The 27,698-nt window shown below is 46.2% G+C and overlaps 1 long non-coding RNA gene across 1 annotated transcript in view; it reads right to left on the bottom strand.

The window, feature by feature from the left end:
• Nucleotides 1-11,797: 11,797 nt before the first annotated feature.
• The window catches only part of LOC126068375 (uncharacterized), a 101,319-nt gene continuing 85,418 nt past the window's right edge, over nucleotides 11,798-27,698 (bottom strand). Inside the window, exon 3 of the long non-coding RNA XR_007515661.1 lies at nucleotides 11,798-11,893. This is a non-coding gene — a long non-coding RNA (uncharacterized LOC126068375). The remainder of the gene's footprint in view (nucleotides 11,894-27,698) is intronic.

Genomic DNA, 27,698 nt, shown 5'->3' with positions numbered 1-27,698 from the left:
AAATGTTTTCAGTTACAGTTTTCTCAGTTAACTAGTTTAGTACATAAATCAAGGAATTACTTGATACTACATCTAAAAAAAAAAAAATACATCTAGCCTGTGCTAAAATATGTGTTATGCTTCCAGAGAGCTTACATGTCGTGTGAGGGTAAGGACAAAAGAGAAATAAACGTTAAAGTAAACTGAGTGTGAAGAAGAAAGCTCAGGGGCTGAGATGGATAGTAATGTGGGAGATCTGCTCCAGGTTGTGGGGTCCTGGAAGGCTTCTCAGGCAGGTGAGTTAGCTGAGATGTGACATTATCATAAACAAGTCCTTGTGTGTATATACTTTTTTTTTTTTAACTTTTATTGAGCTTCAAGTAAACGTTTACAAATCAAGTCAGTCTGTCACATATAAGCTTATATACACCTTACTTCATACTCCCACTTGCTCTCCCCGTATTGAGTCAGCCCTTCCAGTCTCTCCTTTCGTGACAGTTTTGCCAGCTTCCAACTCTCTCTATCCTCCCATCCCCCCTCCAGACAGGAGATGCCAACACAGTCTCAAGTGTCCACCTGATACAGGTAGCTCGCTCTTCATCAGCATCTTTCTCCTACCCACTGTCCAGTCCCTTCCATGTCTGATTAGTTGTCTTCAGGAATGGTTCCTGTCCTCGACCAATAGAAGGTTTGGGGACCATGACCACCGGGCTTCCTCTAGTCACAGTCAGACCATTAAGTCTGCTCTTTTTATGAGAATTTGGGGTCTGCATCCCACTGATCTCCTGCTCCCTCAGGGGTTCTCTGTTGTGCTCCCCATCAGGGCAGTCATCGGTTGTAGCCGGGCACCAGCTAGTTCTTCTGGTCTCAGGATGATGTAAGTCTCTGGTTCATGTGGCCCTTTCTGTCTCTTGGGCTCTTAGTTATCGTGTGACCTTGGTGTTTTTCATTCTCCTTTGATCCAGTCAGGTTGAGACCAATTGATGCTTCATAGATGGCTGCTCGTTAGCATTTAAGACCCCAGATGATGTGTATATACTTTTAATTTCTCTTGGATAGATACTTAAGAGTAGAATTGCAGAGTTGCATGATAATTTATATTTTAATTAAAAAAAAATTTATTTTGCTTTAGGTGAAAGTTTGCAGCACAAATTAGTTCCTCATTCAAAAATTTATACACAAATTTTTTTGTGACAGTGATTGTAATCCCCACAATGTGTCAGCACTCTCCCCTTCTCCACCCCAGGTTCCCTGCATCCATTTGTCCATTTTTCCTGTCCCATCCTGCCTTCTCCTCTTTGCTGTTTAGTCATGTGTTGCCCATTGGTGTCATAGACTTGATTGAACTAAGAAGCACATTCCTCACATGTGTTGTTATGTGTTTTATACACCTGTCTAATCTTTGGCTGAGAGGTAGACTTTGGGAGTGGCTTCAATTCTGAGTTAGCAGGGTGTCTGGGGGCTATAGTCTCAGGGGTTCCTTCAGTCTCTGTCAGACCAGTAAATCTAGTCTTTTTGTGTGAATTTGTATTCTGTTTTACATTTTTTTCCCACCCTGTCCAGTACCCTCTATTGTGATCCCTGTCAGAGTGGTCAGTGGTGGTAGCCAGGCACTATCTAGTTCTTCAGGGCTTAGGCTGGTGGAGGCTGTGGTTCATGTGGTCTTTTAGCCCTTTGGACCAATATTTTCCTTTTGTCTTTTTTTTTTTTTTTCCTTTGCTCTGAATGGGATGGGACCAATAGATACATCTTAGGTCGCCATTCATAAGCTTTTAAGATCCCAGATGCTACTCACAAAAGTATCACGTAGAACATTTTCTTTTTGAGCTGTGTTATGCTAATCAACCATGATATTCCCTGAGACCATGGTACCCAGCTCTCAGCCCCAGTAACATGGTCCCTCAAGTGTTTGGATGTGTCTAGGAAACTTTTATGACTCTGCCTTTGTCGAGGTGTTCTGAGGTCCCTGTGTTGTGTGTCTTTCCCTTAACCAAAGTTAACACTTGTCTACTATCTAGTTAATGATATCCCTTCCCCACCCCTCCCCTTCTTGTAAGATTGTTTTTTCTGTGTGTAAACCTTTTCTTGAGTTTTTGTAATAGTAGTCTTGTACATTATTTGTCCTTTTGTGATTGACTTATTTCACTCAGCATAATGCTGTCCAGATTCATCCATGTTATTAGGTGTTTTGTGGATTCCTCATTGTTCTTTCTTATTGCATAGAATTCCATTGTGTATATGTCACATAACTTGTTTATCCATTTTTCTGTTGTGGCACTTAGATTGTTACCATCTTTTTGCTATTGTGAATAATGCTTCAGTGAACATGGGTGTGCCTATGTCTATCCATGTGATGGCTCTTATTCTCTAGGATATATTCCCAAGAGTGGGATTGCTGAATCATATGGTATTTGTATTCCTAGCTTTTTAAGGAGGTATCATATCGTTTTCTATAGTTGTTGTACCATTTTACATTCCTATACCAGTAGTGCATAAGAGTTCCAACCTCCTCGCAATCTCTCCAACATTTGTTATTTTCTGTTTTTTTGATTGGTGCCAGTAATGCTGGGGGAGATGGTATTTCATTGTAGTTTTGATTTGCATTTCTCTAATAGCCAATAACTGCCAGCATTTCCTCATGTGTCTGTTACCTGCCTGAATGTTTTCTTTGGTGAAGTATCTGTTCATATCCTTTGCTGGTTTTTTATTGGGTTATTTGTCTTTTTGTTGCTGAGGTGTTGAAGTATTTTATAGATTTTATAGATTAGACCCTTGTGGGATATGTCATAGGCCAAAATTTTTTCCTGATCTGTAGGTTCTTGTTTTACACTTTTGGTGAAGTCTGTTGATGAGCATAAGTGTTTAATTTTTAGGAGCCTCCAGTTATCTAATTTATCTTCTGGTGTTTGTGCATTTTTATAGTTTGTATTCTGTTTATACCATATATTAAGGCCCATAGTGTCCCCATTTTTCCTTCCCAGCTGCTATGGGGCAGTTTTGCTGTGTCCTGTAGGGTCACTGTGAGTCGGAACCCATTCCACGGCACACAACAACAACAACATGCGCATAAAACAATTAAGAAACACTCCCAAACCGCACAGTGTTTTCATGAGCATCACAAGGTAGCGCTTACATTCATTATTATGAACCGTTGTACTTAACTCAATTTTTTATCATAATAGGCTTTATGGCAGTCCTTTCTTAATTGTGAGTTGTCCATAAATTGGATGTTCATACCCTGGGGACTGTCTGTACTTAATCTGACTAGGTGGTATTGAATTGCCCTCCAGAAAGTCTGCCCTCTACCAGTAGTTCTTGGAGGGCCCGTTTCCCTAAATCCTCACTCACAATTGGCATTCTCCAGTTCGCTAATTTTTGCTAGGTTAAGATGCGTGATGTGAAATCTCATTGTTATTTTTTTGCATGTCTTTCATCACCAGTGATTTTTTGCAATTTTGCTGTGATTACCAGCAAATTGATGGAGTTTTACTGAATAGTAATCCTAGTCCTCATGGAGTGTTTCTGATGTCATCCCTCCTGTCATCATCACTTCTCAGATCTAGCACAGCCCAAGGGTTTTCCTTCCTCCTTGGTCATAATATTCCCTCCCTTGCACCTCATTTTTGTAAGGTGATAGGAAAGAGGGGAGACCATTTAGTTCCTGTGGGAAATAAGATTTCTACTGCTTTGTACCAGCAGTGAGTTCCAGAGGAAGTAACAGATGGCTTGAAAGGTGAGAACAAAGGCATGAAGTCCCATGCAAGTGATGTCCCTTTGAAAATCAGCATTCAAGGGAAAGCAAGTGAAGAAGGCTGAAAAAAGTGTGAGATGTGAGATGGGTTGCTAGGAATGGGGTCAGGGGATATCTGGAGACCTCAAGGTCCAAGGAAGGAGATGATCCAGAAAGGAATTTAGCTCTGGGTGATGTGGGGTCTAGAGAAAGAGGAAGACTCCTTGAGATTTGGAGAGGGAGGAAGGCAAGAGGAGAATTTAAGGCTCTAAATTTTTAAATGTATGTATTTTTTAATAAAATAAAATACATGTAATAAAATACTTTATTATTTTATTGTGCTTAAGGTGAAAGTTTACAAAGGAAATTAGTTTTTCATTCAAAAATGTCTACATAAATTGTTTTGTGACACTGGTTGCAATTCCTGCAATGTGTCAGCTCTCTCTGCCTTTCCACCCTGGGTTTCCCATTCCCTTTTCATCCAGTTTTTCTGTCCCTTCCTGTCTTCTCGTCTTTGCTTTTGGGCAGGTGTTGTCCATTTGCTCTCATATACTTGATTGATGTAAGGAGCACATTTTTCACGTGTGTTACTGTTTGTTTTATAGGCTTGTCTAATCTGGCTGAAAGGTGACCTTCAGGAGTAGCTTCAGTTCTGAGTGTTCTGGGACCCTTGTCTCAGGGGTTTTTCTAGTCCCTGTCAGACCAGTAAGTCTGGTCTTTTTTGTGAATTTGAATTTTGTTCTCCATTTTTCTCCCACTGTGTCCTGGACCCTCTATTGTGATCCCAGTGGGTGAAAAATACATGTGTTCTAAAAAATGTATTCTACAAAATTAAGCTGAAAGTCATAGTGTCGATTCCCAGAGGATTTACAGTCTATTAGCAGGGCTTTTTGGACATGTTGTCAGGAGGGATGAGTCCCTGGAGAAGGACATCATGCTTGGCAGAGTACAGGGTCAGCGGAAAAGAGGAAGACCCTCACTTAACGAGGTGGATTGACACTGTGGCTGCAACAATGAGCTCAAGCATAGTGGCGATTGTGAGGATGGCTCAGGACCAGGCAGTGTTTCATTCTATTGTGTGTTGGGTTGCTATGAGTCGGAACCAACTCAACGGCACCTAACAACAGCAACAACAAAGCAGGGCTCTTACTTTCTTTGGAAGATGTGAGTTGGAAGAGGCTAATGACAACACTTTTAAAACATGTGCTAGAGTTGTGTGACTAATTCCATAGCTTTCAACTTTTATTCTACCCGCTTCTCCAGAAGAATGGGTGAATAGGTAAAAGATGATTAATAAGAAAGCAATTGAAGAGAGAAACAGCTCAGAGCAGTGGTTGTCCACTTGCCATTTCAGACATTGCCATTGTCATATCAGTGCCTATCCCTCACTTATTTTGCCCTCACTACAATAAGCACATTTTAAAGAGGCCTGGTCCATTTTATCTTGCAGGCAGGGCCCTCTGCAGACAGTTGCTTACTGAACTGCCCCCACATGGTCTTTGAGCTCAGCCATGGCAGACCTGAGGAGCCGAGGGGAAATGCTGTTGAGGAACAGGGTGTAAGGCCCTGAAAGCCTGCAGCTCTGGTCTTGGCTAGCATCCCTGAGTTTCCCTTACTCTGCACCTTTCCTCCCTGGGGTTCCTGGTCCTTGAGTCTAGAAAACTCAGGTAGTCATTTAACAGCTAAACTAAGAGGCCAGAGTGAAAGGTTAAGATGGAGAACAGATAATAAATCAGTGAAAGGATGAAAATAATTCCTGTGGCTAGGTGGCAGAAGACGGCTCAATCGAGGCATTCATAGAGCCATAAGGGTTAAAAGGAAATAGAACTTTCCTGTAAAGGCAGGAGAAGGTGCTAATAGTAATAACAATCCCTTACGTAAATGTGTCTGTTGTTTTGCAGTTCTGAGTTCTTTTCACGTTTGAGCAATCAGGGTTGTGATCACCATCCTTCTGACACATAGAGGAGGCTGAGGTACATATGGGCAGAGGGACTTCCTCAAGGTCTCTTGGAAGCTGACACTGGAGTAGCTTGTTGATATTTCTATGACAAAATGGTGCAGATTGAGGTGGCAGTGCCTGGGCACAAGCAGCTGACATTAAATAGGAGGACAGGAAGGAAAAGGATGTTAAAGGAGCAGAAAAACTGCAGAAGCAGAATGTGTAATGAAAAAAATGAGCTGTCTTTGTAGCGTTCAGTCTCTACTAAGGTCCAGTAACAAGCCAAGCTATTTCTCAAAAGGAGAGTAGTTATCTTCAGAGGATGCCAGGGCTTTGCTCCAAAATCCTAAGGGTCTGTGGGGTGGTTCACCAATAGGGGCCTGCCAGAGACTCCATACAGAATCTCCATCTGCCACCGACACTTCAAGCACCATTGAATCAGCTGGATCATACGGTCCAAGTGGCAGAGCAGCTTGCACAGCAGCCTGAACCTGTTGCAGAGCCTTCTCTTTTTCTGGGCCGCGTTCAAAAGTAGCAGCTTTTCCAGTCACTTGGTAAATCAGCTGGAGTATGAGAAATATGTTGCCTCCCAAATCCAAAGAGGCCCTTAGCCATTGTGCCTTCTTTTTAGTTGTGTGAACAGCCAGATGCAATAACTTATCCTTCACTTTAGAAGGAATATCTCCACATGCCCCTTACCACTGAATCCCTAAAATTTTCACTGAGGTGGTAGAAGCTTGAATTTTTGTGGGATTAATTTACCACACTCTAGCAGGCAAATGTTTTACCAGTAAGTCCAGAGTCACTGATACTTCTTCCTTACTACGTCCAACCAGAGTAATGTTATCAAGGTAATGGACCAGTGTGACATCTTATCGAAGGGAAAGGCAATCAAGGGCCCCTGCTGACCAAATTGTGACATAGGGCTGGAGAGCTCATGGAGCCCTAAGGCAGGCAAGTGAAGGGGTATTGCTGGCCTTGCCAGCTGAAGGCAAACTTCTGATGGTCTTTCCAAACAGGCATGGAGAAAAAGGCATTAGCCCACTCAATAGCTGCACACGAGTTACCAGGACATGTATTAATTTGCTCAAGCTGTGAAAGCACATCTGGAACAGCATCTGCAATTGGAGTCACAACCTGGTTAGGTTTTTGATAATCTACTGTCATCCTCCAAGATCCGTTTTTTGCACGGGCCAAATAGGCAAGTTGAACGGGGGATGTGGTGAGAATCACCACCCCTCCATCCTTCAAGTCCTTGATGGTGGCAGTAATGTCTACAATTCCTCGGGGAATGCATTATTGCTTTTGGTTTACTATTTTCCTTGTTGAGGGGAGATGTAATGGCTTCCGCTTGGCTTTTCTTACCAAAATAGCCCTTTCTCCATTTGTTGGGGATTCAGTGTGGGGCTTCTGCAGGTTGTTGAGTATGTCTATTCCAATAATGCATTCTGGAACTGGGAAAATCACTACAGGGGGATTCCGGGACCCACTGGACCTACTGTGAAACAAACATGAGCCAAGACTCTATTCATAACTCAACCTATATATGTCCCCACCCTGAGTGGTGGGCTACAGTTCCATTTTGGGTCTCCTGGAATTAGTGTCAGTTCAGAGCTAGTATCCAGTAATCCCCAAAAAGTCTGATTATTTTCTTTTCTCCAATGAAAAGTCACTCTCATAAAAGGTCATACATCCCTTTGAGGAAGGCTAGGAGAGAGAATAACAATATAAATTTTTGGCAGTGTATTTGAGCCCTTCGTCATGGGGACCTGGCCTTCCCTTCATTCAAGGGGTTGTGGGTCTTTAAATTCTCTCAGGTATGGGAGTTGACTGAGGGCGATTCGAGTTAGACTGCTCTTCACCTGACCTAGAATTCATCTGCTTGTACAGATCAAGTAAATAGTAGATTTCCTATCTATTTCACTCCTAGGAACACCATGACTAAGGAGTCATAAGTCCATATGAGTCAGACTATTCTGATTACTGCTGTGACTCTGCTGTCCATTACTGTTACCATGCCCACCTTGTCCTTCTCGATTGAGTGCCACCACTTGGCCTGTGCTATCACAGGGTCCGATCAGCCCCATTGAATTTAGCTGTCTTAATTCAGTTAGGGCAGTTCCCACTGTCAAATCTGATTTCCATAAAATAGGAATCACAGCAGTCTTCAAGGATGCTGGATTTCCCTTCATAAACTTGTTCTTCACAGTTGTGGTAAAAGTGTGTTCTCTGGGCATTCCATGTGTGGGTCTGTGGGTTTAACCTGATAAATCCACCTTAGCATGCCAGTTTTCCTAAGTCTTTGAATACCTTCTTCTACAGTATACCAAGGCAGGTCTGGGACTTCAACTTGATTTAGTGTAGGCCACTGGGTAATGCTTGCTTTGGCAACCCAACCAAAGGAACTATTAGATCTTTCCCTAACTTCTCGAGCTAAAACATTGAATGAAGAATGTGTGCTTAGTGGACCCATACCAATAAACTCAGACTGATCCATCTTTATGTTCCTTGCAGCATTATCCTACACCCTTAATAACCATTCCCACACCTATTCCCCAGGTTCGTGTTTGTACATATTAGAAAGTCAAGCAGTTCTGTTGGAGTGTAGCGTACCTCCTCCTGGGTCACACTTTGTACTTCACCTTTTGGGGCTCACTGGGACTTAAATCTAGTTATAGGTCTAGAAGCCAGAATCAGTAGTGTGGAATTGTTTTGAGAACATTCAGCATTGTGTTGTAAAGCATCTGCCTCAGATGATGCCCCGGACAATGACTCAGGCAAGGGCTCTTTAGAGACAGCTGGGCTAGGGCTAATCTCATGAGATGGAAGTGGAGGGGCTAATGCTTTTACTGGGCAGGGTGGTGTGGCAGACAGACAGGACGTCATCTCTTTCAAATGGTGCCTGTATATCATGCAGAGAAACATCTGCAAACCAGACACCAATTTTCTCCTCCTCAGTCAACTGATCATGAGGCCATAGATGAAGACTAGGAAAGGGCAGGTAATGTAACAGGAGTGGAGACCGTGGGCATTTGGGCCATTTCCTCATGCGACTTACTTGGGCCTTCAGGTCCTGCTCAGGCCCGATATCCTGTATACTACTTCCGTTTAATGACGGAGTGCTGCTGAGCACATCCGGCTTTATGATTTTGTAATAAGACAACACCGAGTTCATGATGGGCAGCTCAGGCACATGGTGACTTGATGTCCCATGGTTAAGTGTTCAGTCTCAACTAAGGCCCCGTAACAAGCCAAAAGCTGTTTGTCTAAGAGTAGTTAAATGCAGAGGATGGCAGGGCTTTGCTCTAAAATCCTAATGATCTGCCCTGTGATTCACCAATAGCAGCCTGCCAAAGACTCCAAACAGCATCTCTATCTGCCACGGACACTTCCAGAACCATTGGCTCTGCCAGATCATATGGCCCAATTGGCAGAGCAGCTTGGATACGAGCCTGAACCTGTTGCAAAGCTTTCTCTTGTGGGCACTGCTCAATACTAGTAGCTTTTCAAGTCATTTAATAAATAGGCTGGAGTAGCATACCCAAATGAGGGATATGATACCTCCAAAATCCAAAGGGGTCCAACAAGTGTTGTGGCTCCTTTTTAGTTGTAGGAAGGGCCAGATACATCAACTTATCCTTAACTTTAGAAGGAATATCTCAACAAGCCCCACACCACTGAAGCTCTAGAAAACTTCACTGAGATGTAAGCACCTAGATTTTTGTCAGAATGATTTTCCACCCGCAAAGATCTTACCAACAAGTCTAGAGTATTGATACTTCTTTCTTAACTAGGTTCAGTCAGCATAATGCCATTAATGTAATGGACCAGTGTGACGTCTTTTGGAAGGGAAAAGCGATCAGGTTCCCTGTGGAACTTGAGAGTTGATGTATCCCTGAGATAAAATAGTGAAGGAGTATTGCTGGCCTTACCAGCTGAAGGAAGACTGCTTCTGGTGGTCTTTTAAAACATGGATAGAGAAAAAAGCATTGGCTAGATTAATGGTTGCACACCCCCAAAGATATATTAATTTTCAGGCCACATCCCCAAGGAAACTTCTCTTCCAACTGATTGGCTGCTCACATCAGATCACAAAATGGAGGAGGATTACATAATTTTTGCCAAATCCCTGAGCATCATGGCCTCCCCAAGTTGACAGATAACACTAACCATCACAGTGGTGATGAAAGTGTTCTAGAGTAGATACTGGTGATGGTTGAATAGGATTGTGAAAGTAGGTAAAGCCACTCTATTACACACTTTCAAGCTATTTAAATAAAACTTTATTTAATGAGAATTCTACCAGTTAATATAGTATAAACTCTAAAGCATAAATTGAGCTGGAAAAATATTACAACAAAAGCAAAAAAATACCTACTGAGGTGAGAAGAAAATGTCTGGTTCTGAAGCTACTGTTTCCTGGCCATGAGTGAGAAGCTCCTGTTGAGGAGGTATGGCAACTGGCTCGGCCTCTGGTGCCTGAGGCAGAGCTAGAGGTGGAGAACCTAATAGCCTATGGGGCTCCAGTGTTGGAGTAGGATCGGGATTGATACCAGCTGTTTGTCCGTGAGCCAGTTGTAGGTGGCCCAGGATGGAAATCCACCCCTCCAGCTGACTCTTTGTCTAGTGCCACTACTGGACCTGGTGATGAAAGAGCTGGTGCTCTAAGGACTTCCAGTGTTGGTGCTGGAGCAGTTGGCTGAGGAACCATTTCTGTAGATGGCCCAGGATGGGAATCGGGCCCTCCAGCAGGCTCTTCTCCTGGTGCCTGGCCAGAGATCCAGATGAAGGGCTCTGGTCTACAGTGAGCTCTGGTGTTGCTGCAGGTACAGGAGCAGGATTGACATCAGCCAGTGGTCCAGGAGCCAGAATAAGAGTCCATCTTCCAGCTGGCTCTCCATTTGGTACCAGTTTTGGAGTTGGTGATGGTGATCTTTGGAGCTCCAGTGTTAGTCCAGGCTTGTGATGGACCTCAGCAGGCGGTCCAGGAGCTCATTATGGTCTTGGCCCAGGGAGATAATCCAATCTTTCAGCAGGCTGTCTGTCAGGTGGCAGTGCTCAACTTGGTGATGTTGGACCTGTTGTTGTACCCAGCTCCAGTGTTGCTGCAAGAGCAGGATCTGATTCAGGAAGTGGTCCTTTAGTCTGTTCTGGAAGTTGCCCAGGGTAAAAACCCAGCTCTCTTGAGGGCTCTCCATCCGTTGATGGGATGGGTGGTGCTCTATTGAGCTTCCGTGTCGGTACAGTATCAGGATCGACATCACCAGATGGTCCAGGATCCGGCTAAGGCGGTGGCCCCGCTTAAGAATGTGAACCTCCAGCGGGTTACCCATCTGCTGCCAGAGCTGAAGCTCGTGACGGAATAGCTGGTGCTCTGTTGACCTCCTGTCTTGGAGCAGGAGCAGGATTGATGCCAGCTGGCGGTCCAGGATCCCATTCTGGAGGTGGCTCCGGATGGGAATCCACCTCTCCATCTGACTCTCCATCTGATGCTGGTGGTGGAGCTGGGGGAAGACCTGGGCTCCATCAGACTCCAGTGTTGGAACAGGAGCAGGAGCAGGATTGACATCAGCCAGTGGTTTGGGAGCCAGTTCTGGAGGTGGCTCAGGAGAGGGATCCACCTGTTCAGCCAGCTCTCTATCTGGTGCCAGTGCTGTAGGTGATGACATGATACGTGGTGTGCTATGGAGCTCTGGTGCTGCTACAGGAGCAGAATGTACCCCAGGAGATTGTCCAGGAGTCGGTTCTTGGGGCGAAGTTAGCTCTTGAGCTACTTTTGCAGTTGGCGCTGGCCCCGGCTCTAGAGCTGCAAGAGGAGAAAAGTTCACCAACATGACTGCCTTTCCTCATGCTTTCCCAGTGATGGAAAACAACCCACTGCCACGAAGAGAATCCCGTTCCCAAGATTTCCACCCCAGGAAGTCTTCCCAGACTGTAGTCCCCCAGAGGAGGTTCTGAAGTTACTCTGAACTCTGGCTCAACCCCAGCCTCTGGGGGTCTTCCCCCGTGCCCCTCAGAAGCTCACATGCAGTCATGCCCAGTCTTCCTCACCCTCTGGCTCTGCCTCAGTGACCTCCATTTGATCCAGCTGTGCCAAGAGAAGTTTGGTATCATACTCCAGATGTGAGCCTGGCATGTTCACCTGCACATACTCCACCACGAGCTTTAGGCAGGGGAAGTCCGGGGGCTGATTGAAATCCTCCAAGTATTCCTTCAGCCATGTGCCCAGGATAAAAGAGATGGCGCTAGGGATGGGTGGTGAAGAGCAGGGTCAGAGGTCTGGCTTTTCCCACCATACTGCCCTCCCAGGACACCCCTGCAAGTGTCCGGTCCCTCTGTCTGCCCCTGACTTTCCAAAGGTCAGCAGCACCCTGCATCATGCCCTCTGGCTGCCCAGACAGTGGCAGGTCTGGTCACTGACAGGAGGCTAGTACAGAGCCTTGTCCCAGGGAGCTCCCCATCAGTGTTCTGACTGACTCTTACTCCTCTAAAAAAAAAATCGGGGAGCCTGAATTACATCCCTTTCTGTCCCCTGGCCCTCTCCCCACTGGACAGTAACCCTCTAAGGGCACGGAGATGCGTGTCTGCATGTTCACCTCACAGCCTGGCACACAGTAGTGCTCCAGGATTATCTGATGCTGGGCGACACACGGAGTCTGTCCCCTGACCCAGATGCGCAGGCCCTTAGGCCCTCATCTGAGCTTGTGCACCAGCGTGCTGCCTGGTTCTCTGCATGTGTGTGAGGGTCTCTTCTTCCACAGACACTGTTCTCCCCTGCGACAGGGGCCCCGCATGCAGCTGAACACCCATGACTGGTGATTGGGATTTGGGAGCAATTTTCTCCACCCCCTGTCCCCCCGGACCTCCTGTTTTGGGCCCCAAACAGAGGAGGCGGCAACTGGTGACGTGAGGGAATTGTGGGAGGATGCATTCTCTCAGGGGCCTCTCTGTGCCTTGAGCCTCCCCTCTGCTCCCCAGGGTGCCCAAGTTCCACTCCCAGTTCTCTATGACTGTTTACATCCTTTAGGGGGCGCCCCTAAACTCATCCCTGTACTAGAATCCAGATGCATGGGGCCCCGGGTCTGCCAACCCTAATCCAGACACCAAAATCCAAAACCGAACCCAGTGCCATCGAGTCGATTCCAACTCATAGCGACCCTATAGGACAGAGTAGAACTGCCCCATAGAGCTTCCAGGGAGCACCTGGTGAATTCGAACTGCAGAATCTTTGGTTAGCAGTCATAGCACTAAACCACTATGCCACTAGGGTTTCCCCCAATCCAGACACAGGCCCCCTACAACCTCCACCCTTCTGTAGTGATAGGAGTCCCTCCTTCACCCAAAGTCCACTCACCCTTTCGGCTGCTCCTGGGGCTCACCGTACTCAGCAGAATAGGGGTGGTTACATCCATACCTAGAGGTGGTATGAGGGTGTCACATCTAATGCACTGTGGACACTACTTGCTTAAGATGTCTTGTGTTCCTGTTTGACTCTTGGACTGGAGGCCCAAGAGGGCAGGGCTTCCTATCTGCTTTGTTCACTGAAGAGTGCTAAGTACCGAGAGCAGTGTCTGCAACAGTAGGGGCTTCATGGATGACTGGTGAATGAGTGAACCGAACCAGTACCTTCCCAGGTATCTGAGAGTCCTGGGGCCCCTCTATAAGCATCCAGGGATCCCTATTCTGATTATATCAAGCACCCACTAAATGGAATCTCCACCTCCCCTTTACAAACGAGAAGTAAGTTTGCTAAAGGGCATGTAGTCAATAAGGGGTGAGGTAGACAGCTTCTTCATGGGAGAAAGGAAAATAATAAACGTGAACATCTCAGCCCTTCCAGCACCCTTTACCATAGAGCTGGGCTCCGGGTACACAGTTTCCATGGCTTATCCCATGTGGTCCTGACAGTAATTCTAGTTGATTGGACATTTACCACCCTACTTCTCAGGGGAGAAAACTGAGGCTCTGAGTGGTGAAGTGATATTCTCCAGACTCACAATTGGTAGGAGGTAGAGTCCCCATTGGGTTGTGGAAGGCAGGGTGCTCACCTTTGGAGCAGCTGGTCTAGGACCTGCTGGGTGGTGGCGTAGGTTCTGTAGGCTCCCAGAAAGATTTTGATGTAGGAGATGTCACCCTTTAGGTAGGCGGGCACCAGGTGCTCCACCAGTTTCTCCAGCAAGCCTGCCTTGAAGGTTTTCATCACCGAGGCCTCATCCAGGTCCTCATCTGAACTACAGACACACTGGGGTGGGACAGAGTGGGGACATATTGTCAGAGGCAGCCCCATGAACCACCAGGACGGTTGGGGGCCTGGAGCTCGGACCAGGAATTCCCTGTCCCTCAGTGACCTGTCGCAGGAGGTGGGACTCAGCTTTCCAGGCAGAATTGGAGGTGGGAGATGATTAAAAACATTAGGAACCTGAAATGATTTTATTAACTAAGTAACCATGGTATCTCCCTGTAGAAAGAACAGTATCCCAGTGCGTCCTCACAAAACAGCCCATTCCAGAGATGTGAAAACAGAGGCTTGGTGATATCCAGTGTCTGCTCGAAGTCACCTGGTCAGAACCCGGAACTGTGTGACCCTAGGTTTCCCTGATGTTTCTTCTGTGCTAACTGAGGGTTGCTCTGCTCCTGACTCAGAGGGGAATGTCTGGTGGAAACTCACTCCCTCCCAGTTGCAGACAATGCACAGAGCGAACACACCCATGAGATAAGCAAGACAGGGATTTTTCTTTCTGTGCATTAAAGGGGTTTTTGAGAACCTGAAGCGATGGAACACCCAGATCCAGCCAAGGGTGAGAGGCTGGAGATCCTGGAGAACTGAGGATCTGACCATGGCTCAGGGAGGACAAATGTGAATGGTTGGTAAAGGATCGAGAGGTGGCTCAGCTTCTCAGGGACAGCAAATGCCTCAAAACCACCCTGCAGTTCTGTTGGCCACCCTGACAGCCGACTGGCAAAATGGAAAAGAACCATAACACCTGAAACAGGCTCGATGCAGAGACTCAGCCAGCATCACAAGCTGCTCGGCCCCGGGACTGTGACCACTGTTTTGGGAAAGAGTCTGGCTCTAGTGATCCTAACTTGAAATGTGCACATCCTTCCCCCAGCATGCCACTCTTGGGGGTCTGTCCTGGGTGGACCACTGTATGAGGACACACGTAAGCTTTCCTGCAGCCCAGCTGAAAGGGCAGCAGAAGGAATCAGTGCAGGGCCAGTAGCAGTGAGAGGCTCAGTCCCTGTGGGGATAGGCCTCCCTCCTGGAATATTCTGCAGCAAGTCAGGATATAGCCCCTGATCTGAAGGGGTCATGTGATGTGTTCCCGGAGACTGCAGGTTGTAGAAAATGATGTGTCATAGTCTGAACCCCGCACTTTATGGTAAAAGAAGCCTGCTAAGTGTGATGATGTGTGAAGCTGGGAGAAGGTGTAGAAGGACAGTCGAGCCTGCTGCTGCCTGGGCCCTGGGGTTGGAAGTTAAACACTAAAACAGCAGTAACATGCAAAAGATGCATGGACTTAAGTGAGGACAGTAAAAAAACTGGTTCCTGATATTCCTACAAATATGGGAAGAGTGACTTTGTAGCTGGCCAGGGCAGGGGAAGCAGCGGGGATGGGGGGAAGATTGATTCCTTTGGGAGGGGACTGGGGGCCCTCGAGACGGAAAGTCCTGGGAAGGACCTGAGGTCTACAGGGTGGTTTCTGGGCCCCCGGCCCTCTCTGGTCGTCTCAGGTCCCTGGGTGGGGATGCCACTCCCCTCCCCCCGCACTCACCCAGAACCTGTGCCACCCCTTCCTGGCCCCTTTCCTGGGGTAGACCGAGTAGATGATGCCATTCTCCTTCTCCGTGGGGATCTCCTGTGGGCAGTTCTGCAGAAACAGTGCCAACAGTGGCCAGGAAGACATCAAGACCCCCTCCGAGCTGCCTGCTTCCCTCTCTGCCCCTCAAACCCTGTGCCTCCGAGGAGCTCCCAGTTCCCACATGCTGGATGGGTCGGCCTGTGGGCTGCACCATCCAGCCCTGACCAAGTCCACGGATAGAAAAATCAACCTCTGACTATTGCAGCAGGATCTGGCAGAAGCTGGGCTGGCACAGGGTCAGCAGTGGCCCTGGAAATGCCAGCAGCTAGGGCTGCACGTTGACTGCCACACTCAGGGTCAGCTGGATCTCTGAGAAGGCCCAGGTGAGAGTGCTGACTCAGCCTGTGACCCCAAGAGTCCCTCCCTAAGGCCTGGTCTGAACTGGAACCCCTGGGTAGACTTATATCCCAGTGTTCTGTGTTATCGGGGTGGTCAGGGCAGGAAAGTGAAAGAGGCCTCCACACATTTGCCAGCCCAGCCCCCAGCCTCCCCAAGGCACCGAACCTGATGGACTAGTCCCAGCCACGGTCAGACTCAGCCCCATGAACCCAGTATGGTGAGAGACCGTGGGGGTGGACCTAGGGGTTGCCCTCCAGGTGTGCTAGTCCTGAAGCAGCAGCACAATTTTCATCATCCTCATTATCACTCCTCCTCTCCCACATCTCCCCAGATCACATGGCGCCTCCTTCCCTGACCCCCCATCTCTCTCCCAAATGGACCCTGCCTCAGCCAACAACTTTCTGCCTCCTCAGTTCTGTCCACATTTCCTCCTAGCCCCTATTACCAGAGACCCCATGAGGACAAGGGCTGGCATGGCCTGGGGGATGGTTCGACCTTGGGGATGGGTGTGGATCTGCCCAGGTGGGATCACAGTGGTGGCCTCGCCTGGATTGGCAGCCCTGGACCATCCTGTGTTACCTTTGGATTCTTTTTGGTGAATGGCCTGAGTTTCCGTGGTTGGGGGACGAGCCCATGTCTCAGCCATGGTGAAAGTGTCGAACTCCTGGGTCTCTCAAGCTTTGATACAAGGGAAGATGGGAGACAACAAGAAAACATGTTCCTAGCTTGAGTGTCCCCACTCAAGTGAGCTGGGTAGGGGGCTGATCACCAGGGTTCCAAGTTCTATGTAGTCTGTCGTCAAGGAAGTGAGGTCACGTCCTGGCCTCCTGACTTGGACCTGATGTCAGTTAAGACCTCCCCAAAGTCCTCTCTGTGCTGCTGAATGCTCGCCTGTCCCCATGCCATCTCCATAACTGTATACAGTGACACCAACACAGCCCTCGCCTGCCCCAAGAACCTGGGGAAGGCCTGGGCGTATCCAGGGCCCCAGCTTTGAGCAGACAGAGCTGGGTTCAGACAAAGCTCATCCCTCTCAACCAGTTTGTGACCCTGGACAAGTCTGTAGTTTTCAGATACTCCCCAGTGCCCCTACCCACACAATAGGGATCATTCTAGCGTCTTCTTCCTAGGAACCTCAGCAGGGATATGTCATCCTGCGGGCTGTCGTTACCTGTAGCTAATCAGGGGTGGATTATCTAATAGGCAAGGTAAGCACACGGCTCATCTGCTTACGAGATCATCTGTAATGAGCATTTTCACCTTTTTATATTTTTTCATTGCATCCAGTACTATGCTTCTAGGTATGGCTGGCACCTGCCTCTCCCAACCCCACAGCACCTACCTATAGAATCAAAGCCTCTTTTCAAATATACAATCCCTGATTGGGGGCAGATGACCCTGTAAGCAAGGTAAGCACAGGTCTACTTGTGCTTACTTTCTAATCTTTAGTGAACAATTTCACATGGGTTTTGCCACATCAAAGATGTGGTGTTCACCACCGTGCTTACCTTGCCTATTGGATAATCTGCCCCTGTACCTACTGCACAAACTTACAGATGGAAGAATTTCAAGCAGGTGTGGGAAGCACCAGGGAGTACATCTCCAAACAGGGCTGGGGTCTGGTGCTGTGGGCTTGGGAAAGTCACTTCCACTCTTGGTCTCATTTCCCAGTCTGCACTAGGATGGGATTGGAATTAAATGAACGTCAGATATTGTCACCCTGTGCATAAAACCCTTCAGTAACTCCCATTATATACAATCTGATCCAGTGTCTCATCTCAGAGTAGGGGGTGAACAGCCTGCACATTGTCTTCCAACAGTCCTACCTCCTGGTCTCCACATCCTCCCCCACTTTGGATTGGACTCAGGGACTCGCTTCTCAAGATTGTTGTTGTTAGGTGCCACTGAGTCGATTTCAACTCATAATGGCCCCATTTGGGGCAATGTTTCTTGGCTCTCTTTTATTCTCTCTCCTTCTTTCTCATTTATCTCTCTCTGTCTGTCATTTATTTCTCTCTCTTTGCCCAGGAAGGAGCTGTGATGTATGACCTGCCCATGGAGAGACTTATGTGACAAAGACCTGAGGAAGGGTCCTGATCAACAGACAGAGAGGGACAGACCAACAGCTCACAGAGTCCTGCTCATAACATGGAAGTGAGTAGGGAGCAGATCCTCCCCAGTCAAGACTCAGTTGAGACCACAACCACAGGGTCCTGAGAACTTGGGGCAGGCACCAGGTAAGCCATGCCTGGATTCCTGGCACACAGAGACTGTGTGCTGTGTTGTGTTGTGAGTCATTAATTCTGGGGGTGTTGTTATCACAGAGCAGGAGATAACTCCTCCAGCACACCACGTCATGGGTCCTGGACCTGTCCTCCTCCTTCCTGCTTCCTCTCCTCCTCAGTTCCCTCTAGCCATACTGGCTGCATTTCAACCCCCACTCTGGACAAACTCACATCTGCCTCCCAGTCTCTGCACCAGCTTTGTCTTGTCCCTGGTACGCTGTCCCCAGACTCATGCAGGGCTGGTCCCTCCTGTCATTCTGGTCACACATAAATGTCACTGTAATGAGGTCTTTTGGACCACACACCAGCCTTATCTCACAGCACCTTATTTTCTCTATAAAATACGCTTTTCTCTTTGCATGTATTTGTTTCCATTCTTTCATCCATCTTCGTGTCTCCCCTACAGATTGTGACCTCCTGGGGACAGGGACCTCATGGATCCTTTTCAGAACCAGCTCCCGGACCACCTGCTGATATTGATCCTGCCCCTGCACTAATACTGGAGCTCCATAGTGCACCAACTATTCTGTCACCAACATCAGATGGACAGACAGCTGGAGGGGTAGGTTTGAATCCTGGGCCACCTCCAGAAATGGCTCCCAGGTCACTTCATGATGTCAATCCTGCTCCTGCTCAACATCAGAGCTCTATAGAGCACCAGGTCCTCCATCGCCAGCTGTGCCTCGGTCACCAGAGGTTGAGTCATTTGCTGCACCTCCTCCACAGCCACTCCTCATTCATGGCTAGGGAACTTCACCTCCAGAGCCACACCTTTTTTCCAACTCACCTGAGTGGGAATTTTTTTGGTTTTGTTGTAGTATTTTTCCAGATCACTTCATACTTTATATTTTATACCATTTTGACAGGTATATTTCTCATAGAATAAAATGTTTTAGTAGTTTTAAAGTATGTAGCATAGTGGCTTTATGTACTTTTATAATCTTATTCAACCATCATCAGTATCTACATCAGAACATTTTCATCACCACTGTGAAGGTTAATGATATGTGTCTGTTTGGTCAGGGCATGATTCTCGGGGGTTTGGCAGAAGTTATGTAATTAGTCTTCATTTTGTGATCTGATGTGAGCAGCCAATCAGTTGGAAGAGGAGTTTCCTTGCAGAAGTGAACTGCAAATTAACACACCTCCTGGTACCTGGCATGCAGCCATTAATCTGGCCAATGCCTTTTTCTTCATCCTTGTTTAGAAGGAAGGGCCCCTTTTGGTGAATCACTGAGCAGATCTGTAGGATTTTGGTGTAAATCCCTGCCATCCTCTGCAGATAACTACTCTCCTTTTGAGAAACAGCTTTTGGCTTCTGACTGGGCTTAGTAGAGACTTAACCGTGGGCCACCGAGTCACCATGTGGCCTGAGCTTCCCATTATGAACTGGATGTTGTTTGACCCACAGAGTCATAAAGTTGGACTTGCCCAGCAGCACTCCATCATTAATTGAAGCAGTATATACAAGATCGGGCCTGAGCAGGACCTGAAGGCACAAGTAAGTTGCATGAGGAAATGGCCCAAATCCTATGGTCTCCACTCCTCTCACATTACCTTTCATCTCCCAGTCTGCACCTATGGCCTCATGGGGTGTTCCTTATGATCAGGTGACTGAAGATGCAAAAACTCGTGCCTTGTTTACAGATGGCTGTGTGCAATATGCAGGCACTAGTTGAAAATGGAGAGAGGCAGCACTACAGCCCCTTCCTGGGACCTCCCTGAAGGACCGTGGTGAAGGGAAATCCTCCCAATGGGCAGAGCTTCGAGCAGTGCACCTGGGTGTTCACTTTGCTTGGAAGGAGAGATGGCCATATGAGCCATTGTATGTATACTGATTCATGGGCTGTGGCCAATGGCTGGATTGTCAAGTTCTTGGAAGGAACATGATTGGAATACTGGAGAGAAGGATTTACAGGGAAGAGGTATGTGAATAGACCTCTTTGAATGGGCCAAAGAAGTGAAGATATTTGTGTCTTATGTGAATGCTCACTAAAGAGTGACCTCAGCAGATGAAGACTTTAACAATCAAGTGGATAGGATGACGTGTTTTGTGGAAACCACTCATCCTCCTTTCCCAGGTACTTCCATCATTGCTCATGAACAAAGTGGCCATGATGGCAGGGATGAAGGTTATGCATGGGCCCAGCAACATAAACTTCTACTCATCAACGCAGACTTGGCGACAACCACTGCCAAGTGCCCAATCTGCCAGCAGCAGACACCAACTCTGAGTCCCCGATTCGGCCCCATCCCTCAGAGTGATTATCTAGAATCCTGGTGGCAAGCTGATTGCATCGGCCCACTTCCATCATGGAAAGCGCAGCATTTTGTGCTCAGGGGAATAGACACTTACTCTGCGTATGTATTTGCTTCCTCTGCATGCAATGCTTCTGCCAAAACTATCACCCATGTGCTTAGAGAATGCCTTATCCACCATCATAGTATCCCACATGCATTTCCTTGAATCAAGGGACTTACTTCACAGCAAATGAAATGCAGCAGTGGGCCCATGCTCGTGGAATTCACTGGTCTTACCGTGTTCCCCATCATCCTGAAGTAGCTGGTTTGATAGAATGATGAAATGGACTCCTAAAGACACAATTACAGTGCCCGCTAGGTGGCAATACCTTGCAGGGTTGGGGCAGTGTTCACCTAGAGGCTGTATATGCTCTAAATCAGCGTCCAATATACAGTGTTGTATCTCCCATAGCCAGGATTCACGGGTCCAAGAATCAAGGGGAGAAATGGGAGTAGCACCATTCACTATTACCCCAGTGACCCACTCACAAGATTTTTTGCTTCCCATATTCTAGCTTCTTGGTTTGTTTTGTTTTGATATGCCCAAATGGGTTGCTTGAGTGAGCTAGCTGGATTATTTTCACCTTTGAAGGTCTGCTGTCCTGTCACCAGATGGCTAGAGCTGTTACCAGACATATCAGTCTAGGAGTCCATTCACTTTTCTTGTATGGATTCAGCTCAGGTGTCCAGGTAGCTCAACATGTAGTGTGTGGTACAAGTTCTGTCCTACAATCTTAGAGGGTCAGAGGTGATTGTTGTAGGTAGTGGTATCTGGTTCCAGTAGGGACTCATGCTCTGAACAAGGCAGGGGGCTGAGAAAGTTTCCCCAAGTGTCTGTGAGGAAAGTGGGTCCCTGTTGCCTAGAGCTTACATGTGGGTGGGTTCTGCAGATGGACCATGGGCCCCAAATACTTTTGGTTGTAAGGACTGGGAGGTGTTATCCTTGGACCCCTGCCACAGTTCACTGAGTGACCTGAGTGGAGCCACCAGTCCTTTTGCCCCTGATGTGGGTTGGTGAGGACCCTGTTTAATAGCCAAACTGGTGTCAAATATTAAACACTCACCTCTCCACAGCAGGGCTGAAATGGTTGCAGTGTGCCATCAAGTGCCTATTCTCCTAGAATAAGCCCTCACAGGTCCATGCAGGGGGGAAGATACTCAAAGTCCATGGACTGTTTATGCCTGGACAGGAGCCACTTCTGTCCTGAGCTCTGCTGGTTAGTGGAGCTGGCTAATTACCTTTTCCCCCAACTGTGAATTTATTCCAATCTCATGTGATCCCACACAAGAAGTACTGCTTTTGCCATCAGGAGTAATCTGCTCACCAGACTGCCATTGTAGATCCAGGGCCTAGCCCAGAAGCTCAGGGACAACCCCATGGATATATTGGCCAGAGTTTCTTGGGGCATCTGGTGAACCCTACCCATGAGGCAGAAAATTAGAGAGTGCTCCAAAGGACAGAACAGGCAACAAGGTCTGTGGAGATCCCAGTCTGGGCTCTGGGCATCCCGTGCCAATGGTACTGCCACACCTACAAGAGGGGGACGGAAAATTTCAAGGAAGGCCTCCAAAGCATGGGTCCCCTGAGGCATAGATCCTGAAAAGAGGAGCCCTTGGCCTATACCTAAGGGTAGAGATTTTCTGTAGTATGTTTTACAAGTCCTGTTGAATCCAGAAGGACTGGAACCTCCTGATAATATGTTCAATGTACGTGAGACAAGTCTCGCCATCCTTGATTCTGAGGAGCATTCTAGCTATGGGGTGTGTTTTTAAGATAAATCTGAGATCTTTGAATCTGTCTTCTCTTTCTCTCTCTCAACTCTAATCACGAGAAACTTCAAAATAAAAGAAAACAGCATCCCTCAGGAGTAGAATACATGTCCAAGATGTGTTCCTTTCTTTCTGGAGGCTGGGGAGAAGTGGATACTTCTTCATTCTGATTTCTTAGGGGAGAGGTATGAAAAAGGAAGGTTGATATTAGCTGTTTTCTTTGCTAGTCCAAAGTCAACGATAGAGTTAGACATTAGTTGTGAGAATACTTCAGCAAAGCCCTTAATCTCACGAATAATTGGCACTGTTTTCTCAGCATCTCTGTCTGTGAGGTTTTTTCCTTAAACTGTTCAGCTGTTTCAAAGGGTAGAGACTAGAGACCACCGTACTCCCTCTCCAATCCCTGTCTTTGGAGAGGCAGGTTAAGAAGTTTCTCTATGATCAAGTCCTGTGGAAAAGACCGTCTCACTACTACTTTCCCTTAAGTGTCTTGTTCGTTCACAGTGCTTGACAGTGAAAACCTCCAATTACAATTCTTTGCTTCTCATTTGTGCTTCTGTCCTCTTAGAGTGCTTGCTACATAGTAGCAAGCATGGAAAAGTCTCATGATCTAATAATGCAAGATAGCAGAATACCCCTCATTTCATGCTCCCTTCAGTACTCAATGCCGTGGTGTGGCCTAACCTTTGAAGCATTGCGTGCTCCCATCAAGTTTTCTGAGTCCATATGCTCAGAAAGGACAGACTTATACCATGGCAAATTGCCAGCAAAGTCTCCATCCACGTCTGTAGGATTCACCAAGGGTCCCTGGCACACCACCATTAACTACATCCGAGAGTAGGTTATGTCAAATATAACACGGGCATCTTGAATGAAGGGACTCTTTCTTATTTGACTTTTTTCTCTGGACCTTGTTTAGTGCCTTTAATACAGTAAGGAGCCATAAATGTTTGTCAAATGACTAAATGAAAGGATGAATGAATGAATGAATATAAATAAATGAAAACAATATAAGGCCACAATTTCAGTGGATTCAGAGACCCACTTGAAGCTCATCTACATGCCCAAGGGGGTCTGTGTTCTAGGAAATAATAAAAAATGTAAGTTTTTGCAAAGAATGCTTTAGCTTTAGCTGTCTTGATGAGTCTCCAGACATACTGGACAGTAGTTCTCAGGCTAGACGTTTATGGGAAAGCTCCAGGGGAGGAGGTGAAGTCAGTAGTTAGAGAAGTGGGCACAGTAGCAGTATTCAGCTCTGTGATGGTGTGGAAACTATTCCTCCTGGTCAGGGTTGCCAGACAAAACACAGGGTAATTAGTTAAATTTTAGTTTCAGATAAACAACAAATAAATATTTAGTATCAGAGTGTCCCATACAATATTTGGGAAATACTTACACTAAAATTATTTTTTAGTTATGTGAAATTAAAATTTAACTGGTTATCCTATATTTTTATTTGCCAAACCTGGCAACCTTTCTCCCAGTCCATTGTACTTTGGCTGGATTCCCTACCTTGGATTTGCTATACCTCTATCCTCTGTGTATCCATTTTGCCAATGGTTCCTCTTTTATCTCTAGATGCCCTTTAGTTTGATCCCACACTGACAGGGATACAATGATGATTTTAGACTGGATGAAATGAGGGCACTTAGTTACTATCACTCTTTTCTCAAAAACATGGGAAGAGTAAACCCAGGTGTATCTGTGCCTGTGTGAAGGAGAAAAAGGGCAAAAGAGAGAAATGATGAATCAGCAAGAAAGAAGTTTAAGGTTTACTCTTTTGAGATAATCGTGACAACTAGAAAAGGAATCCTAACCTGCAGTGGCCACAGAAGGAAGTAGTACAACTAATGTATGATTAAGATAGAGAAGTGGCTTCTGGGAAGAAATTAGGAAAAAAAATCCTTCAGGTTTATAGAGAATTGCCAACTTCTTGTCAAAGAGAGTTAACTAGTTTTGAAAATCAGATAGTGTAGGAGTACTGGTAGTTGCTAATTCCAATCTCCATTCTCCTTTTTTTCTTGAAAATCAAAACTCTGAATTCTGACTTTCATCGGGGCAGCAATGTGTCTGCCTAAAACATACATTTCCCGTCAGCTCTTGCATCTAGAAATAGCCATGTGACAAGTTGTGGCCCATGAAATGTGAACAGAAGATTGGTGGACATCTCTGGGAGACCATTCCTTTCTTAATATAGGTGCTACCTCCTCTTCCTTTTTACATCCTTCTTATTTCTGCTTCGAGTGCAGAAATAAGGCAAGGGGTGGAATAGTCATCTTGAGAGCATGAAGCAACAGTGAGCGTGAAAGCCAAATGCTAAGAGTGGCAGGTCAGAAAGGTAGAAGGAGCCTAGGATATGAAGAGTGTGCTCCACACTGACCTTCTCTACTGAGATCCCCTTCAGGACTGGAGTTTGTTACCCCCCACTGCTGGGAGTGTGGCCAGCTGATAGCCTTCAGCTGTGAGCCCTCTCTGGGAATTACCCTCAGCTGAAGATGGCACCCCTCCCAAGGTCATACCTCCTTCCTGGTGGGCAACCCATGTCTAGTGACTGGCTTTTGAGGGAGTATAAAGGCCTGTTCCCTTGCCCCAACTCAGAAAAATTCTAAAAAACCATCACAGCTTCAGATCTCATGTGATTGGCTGAGGTCCTCTTGTGACGGCACCACAGCCCAACTTCTCTGTCCAATCCTGCTTCCTTCCATTATCCCACAGGGATTGATCCCAAGAGCACTCATTAGTAAACTCCTGTGTGCATTGTCCATCCCAGAGTTGCTTCCTGGGCAAGCAAACTTTCAGCAATGACTTCGCACAGCTGCTGCACCAGCCTACCTCTGGACTTGTTGAGAAGATTTTTAAAAATTTTGCATAAGCCACTGCAACAGGATTTTCCACATGTATATTCCAAAGCAAGCCCTGTCTAATACAGAAGGGCATTTTATATTTTGAACTGTGGCTTTCAAAATCTAAATTAAGATTTGACTCATGAGACTTAGCATGGGTTGCTGAAGGCTAATGTAATAGAAGTGAAACTGCTAGATTGACAGGGAAACAGTAATTCTCATTTGATTTCTTCTTTGGAATAGGAGGATGAGGACATGACATTCCCTAAAACTACAGGAAAGGGCAGGGTCTTGATATTTCTCAATGGAAGAGTAAAGAAGGATGAACTCCAAAGAGACTTGACTTGATTGAAACACAAATATTGACTCTACAAAAGCTGGCAGCCCACGTTGATTCAGACAGATGAAGGAACACGAAGAGCTGGCCAGCAAGGCCCAGAGTAAACAACTCCAGTACCAGGGATTTAATGTTCGTATGTGGATTTGTGTTGCTATTGACAGGCTCCTCAGGCATCATTAAGCCCAAAACCAAAACAAACCCATCGCCATCGCATCCATCCTGACTCATAGTGACCCTAAAGGACAGAGTAGAACTTCCCATTAGGATTTTGAAGGATCGGTTGGTGGCTGCAAACTGCCGACATATTGGTTAGCAGCTGAGCTCTTAACCACTGCACCACCAGGGCTCCCAGGCATCATTAGTGCTAGAAAATCCTGATGACTAAAAAAATGTTAATTAAAGATTTCATCATTGGTGGGGAAGTGTGGGGGAGAGCTCCACAAAAATGCTGAGAAATGAGTAAAAAGTAAAAATGGAAGCAAATGATTTATCTTGCTTCCCAGTAAATGGAACATAAGGTTAAGTACAAACGATCTTCCAAAAAAATTGAAGGAAGTAAATTCTAGGTAGAAATCAAGAGCAAATCCAGGTCTGTTAAGACTACAGAAAAAGCAACCTAAGTGCCCATCATGGGCCAAATGGATAATCAAACTATGATACATACAGACAATGGAATACTAGGCAACGTTAAAGAATAACAGTGACTCCGCAAAATATCTCACAACATGGATAAACCTAGAGGACATTATGCTGAGTGAAATAAGTCAATCACAAAAAGACAAATATTATGTGAGATCAGTATCATAAAAAGTCAAGAAAAGGTTTACACACAGAAAGAAATATTCTTTGATAGTTACCAGGGATGGGAACAGGAGGGAGGGAAAATCTCTTACTAAATAGTAGACACATGTTAACTTGGGTAAAGGGAAAGGCATTACACAATAAGGGGAGGTCAGCAACATGTGACCAAGGCAAAGGAAGGCACTGGCAGGTAAATACTATTACATACACGATTCTGAGATAACTTAACCACAAACTATAATTTAAGAGTGGATGCATAGGTAGATATGTAAGCTGAACAGGTGTGGGAGTACACCCATGAGCGTATACATAAATGCGAGTGCTGCCAACGTATCAATGTATACAGTAGAGCACACAGGGGGCAAAGTTATGGAAACTTTTCAGCCATAACCAAACTCCTTAAGGGACTGAGTCATGGGGCTTGAGGGCTTAGGACCATAGTTTCAGGGGACATCTAGGTCAATTGGCATAACATAGCCCATAAAGACAAGGTCCTACGTCCTACTTTGGTGAGTAGCAACTGGGGTCTTAAAAGCTTGTGAGTGGCCATCTAAGATACAACTATTCCTCTCTTTCTGTCTGGAGCAAAGAAGACTGAAGAAAATCAAGGATTCAAGGAAACAGTCCAAAGGACTAATGGACCACACGAACCAAAGCTTCCACTAGCCTGAGACCAGGAGAACTAGATGGTGTCTGGCTACCACTACCAACCACTCTGATTGGGACCGTAATAGAAGGTCCTGGACAGAGTGGGAGACAACTCTAGAACAAAATTCAAATTCATAAAAAAGACCAGATTTACTGGTCTGATAGAGACTGGTGGAAGCCCTGAAACTATGGCCCTTAGATACTCTTCAAACCTGGAACTGAACCCACTCCTGGAGATCACCTTTCTGCCAAACAATAGACCGGTCCCTAAAGTGAATAACACCCTTGAGGAACCTGCTTCTCTGAACAATCAACCACACAAGACCAAAAGGGCAGCATTTTCCCCAGAACAAAATTCAGAAGGCAGGAAGGGGAGGGGAAGATGGGCTAATGGGTACCCAGGAAGGAACTGGGGATTGAGGGGATTGCAGCTTCTGTCACGAAACAAAACGTGCATAAATTGTTGAATGAGAAAGTAATAAGCTCTGTAAAATTTTACTCAAACCACAAGAAAATGTTCAAAAAAAAAAAAGACTACAGAAAACCTGAAACTGATACTCTGCTGAGTGTCTTAACTAGATGCATTGCTCCTATGTTGCTTAAGGCAAAGCCCAGAGAATCTAAAGTCAGAAAAATAATATGGCAGTACCTAGGGCTTGATCAACCCACACCCATTGATGTTGCATCATTACTGGTAGATTATTGCCTTCTCTTTCACATTTTAAAAGTTTTTACATCTAACTCTTGGATAAGACGGTCACTGACGTGAAAACGAGAAATGTGTACTTGGTTCATACAGCTTTTGACTTCGGAGACATTTTTCTAAGTAATTTAAATCTAGTGACTTCTCAGACATTCTT

This window comes from Elephas maximus, chromosome 27 (genome assembly GCF_024166365.1).
Source record: "Elephas maximus indicus isolate mEleMax1 chromosome 27, mEleMax1 primary haplotype, whole genome shotgun sequence".
Taxonomy (NCBI): Eukaryota; Metazoa; Chordata; class Mammalia; order Proboscidea; family Elephantidae; genus Elephas; species Elephas maximus.
The sequence above is the reverse complement of the archived record's forward strand: the minus strand, read 5'-3'. Positions and strand labels throughout refer to the sequence as shown.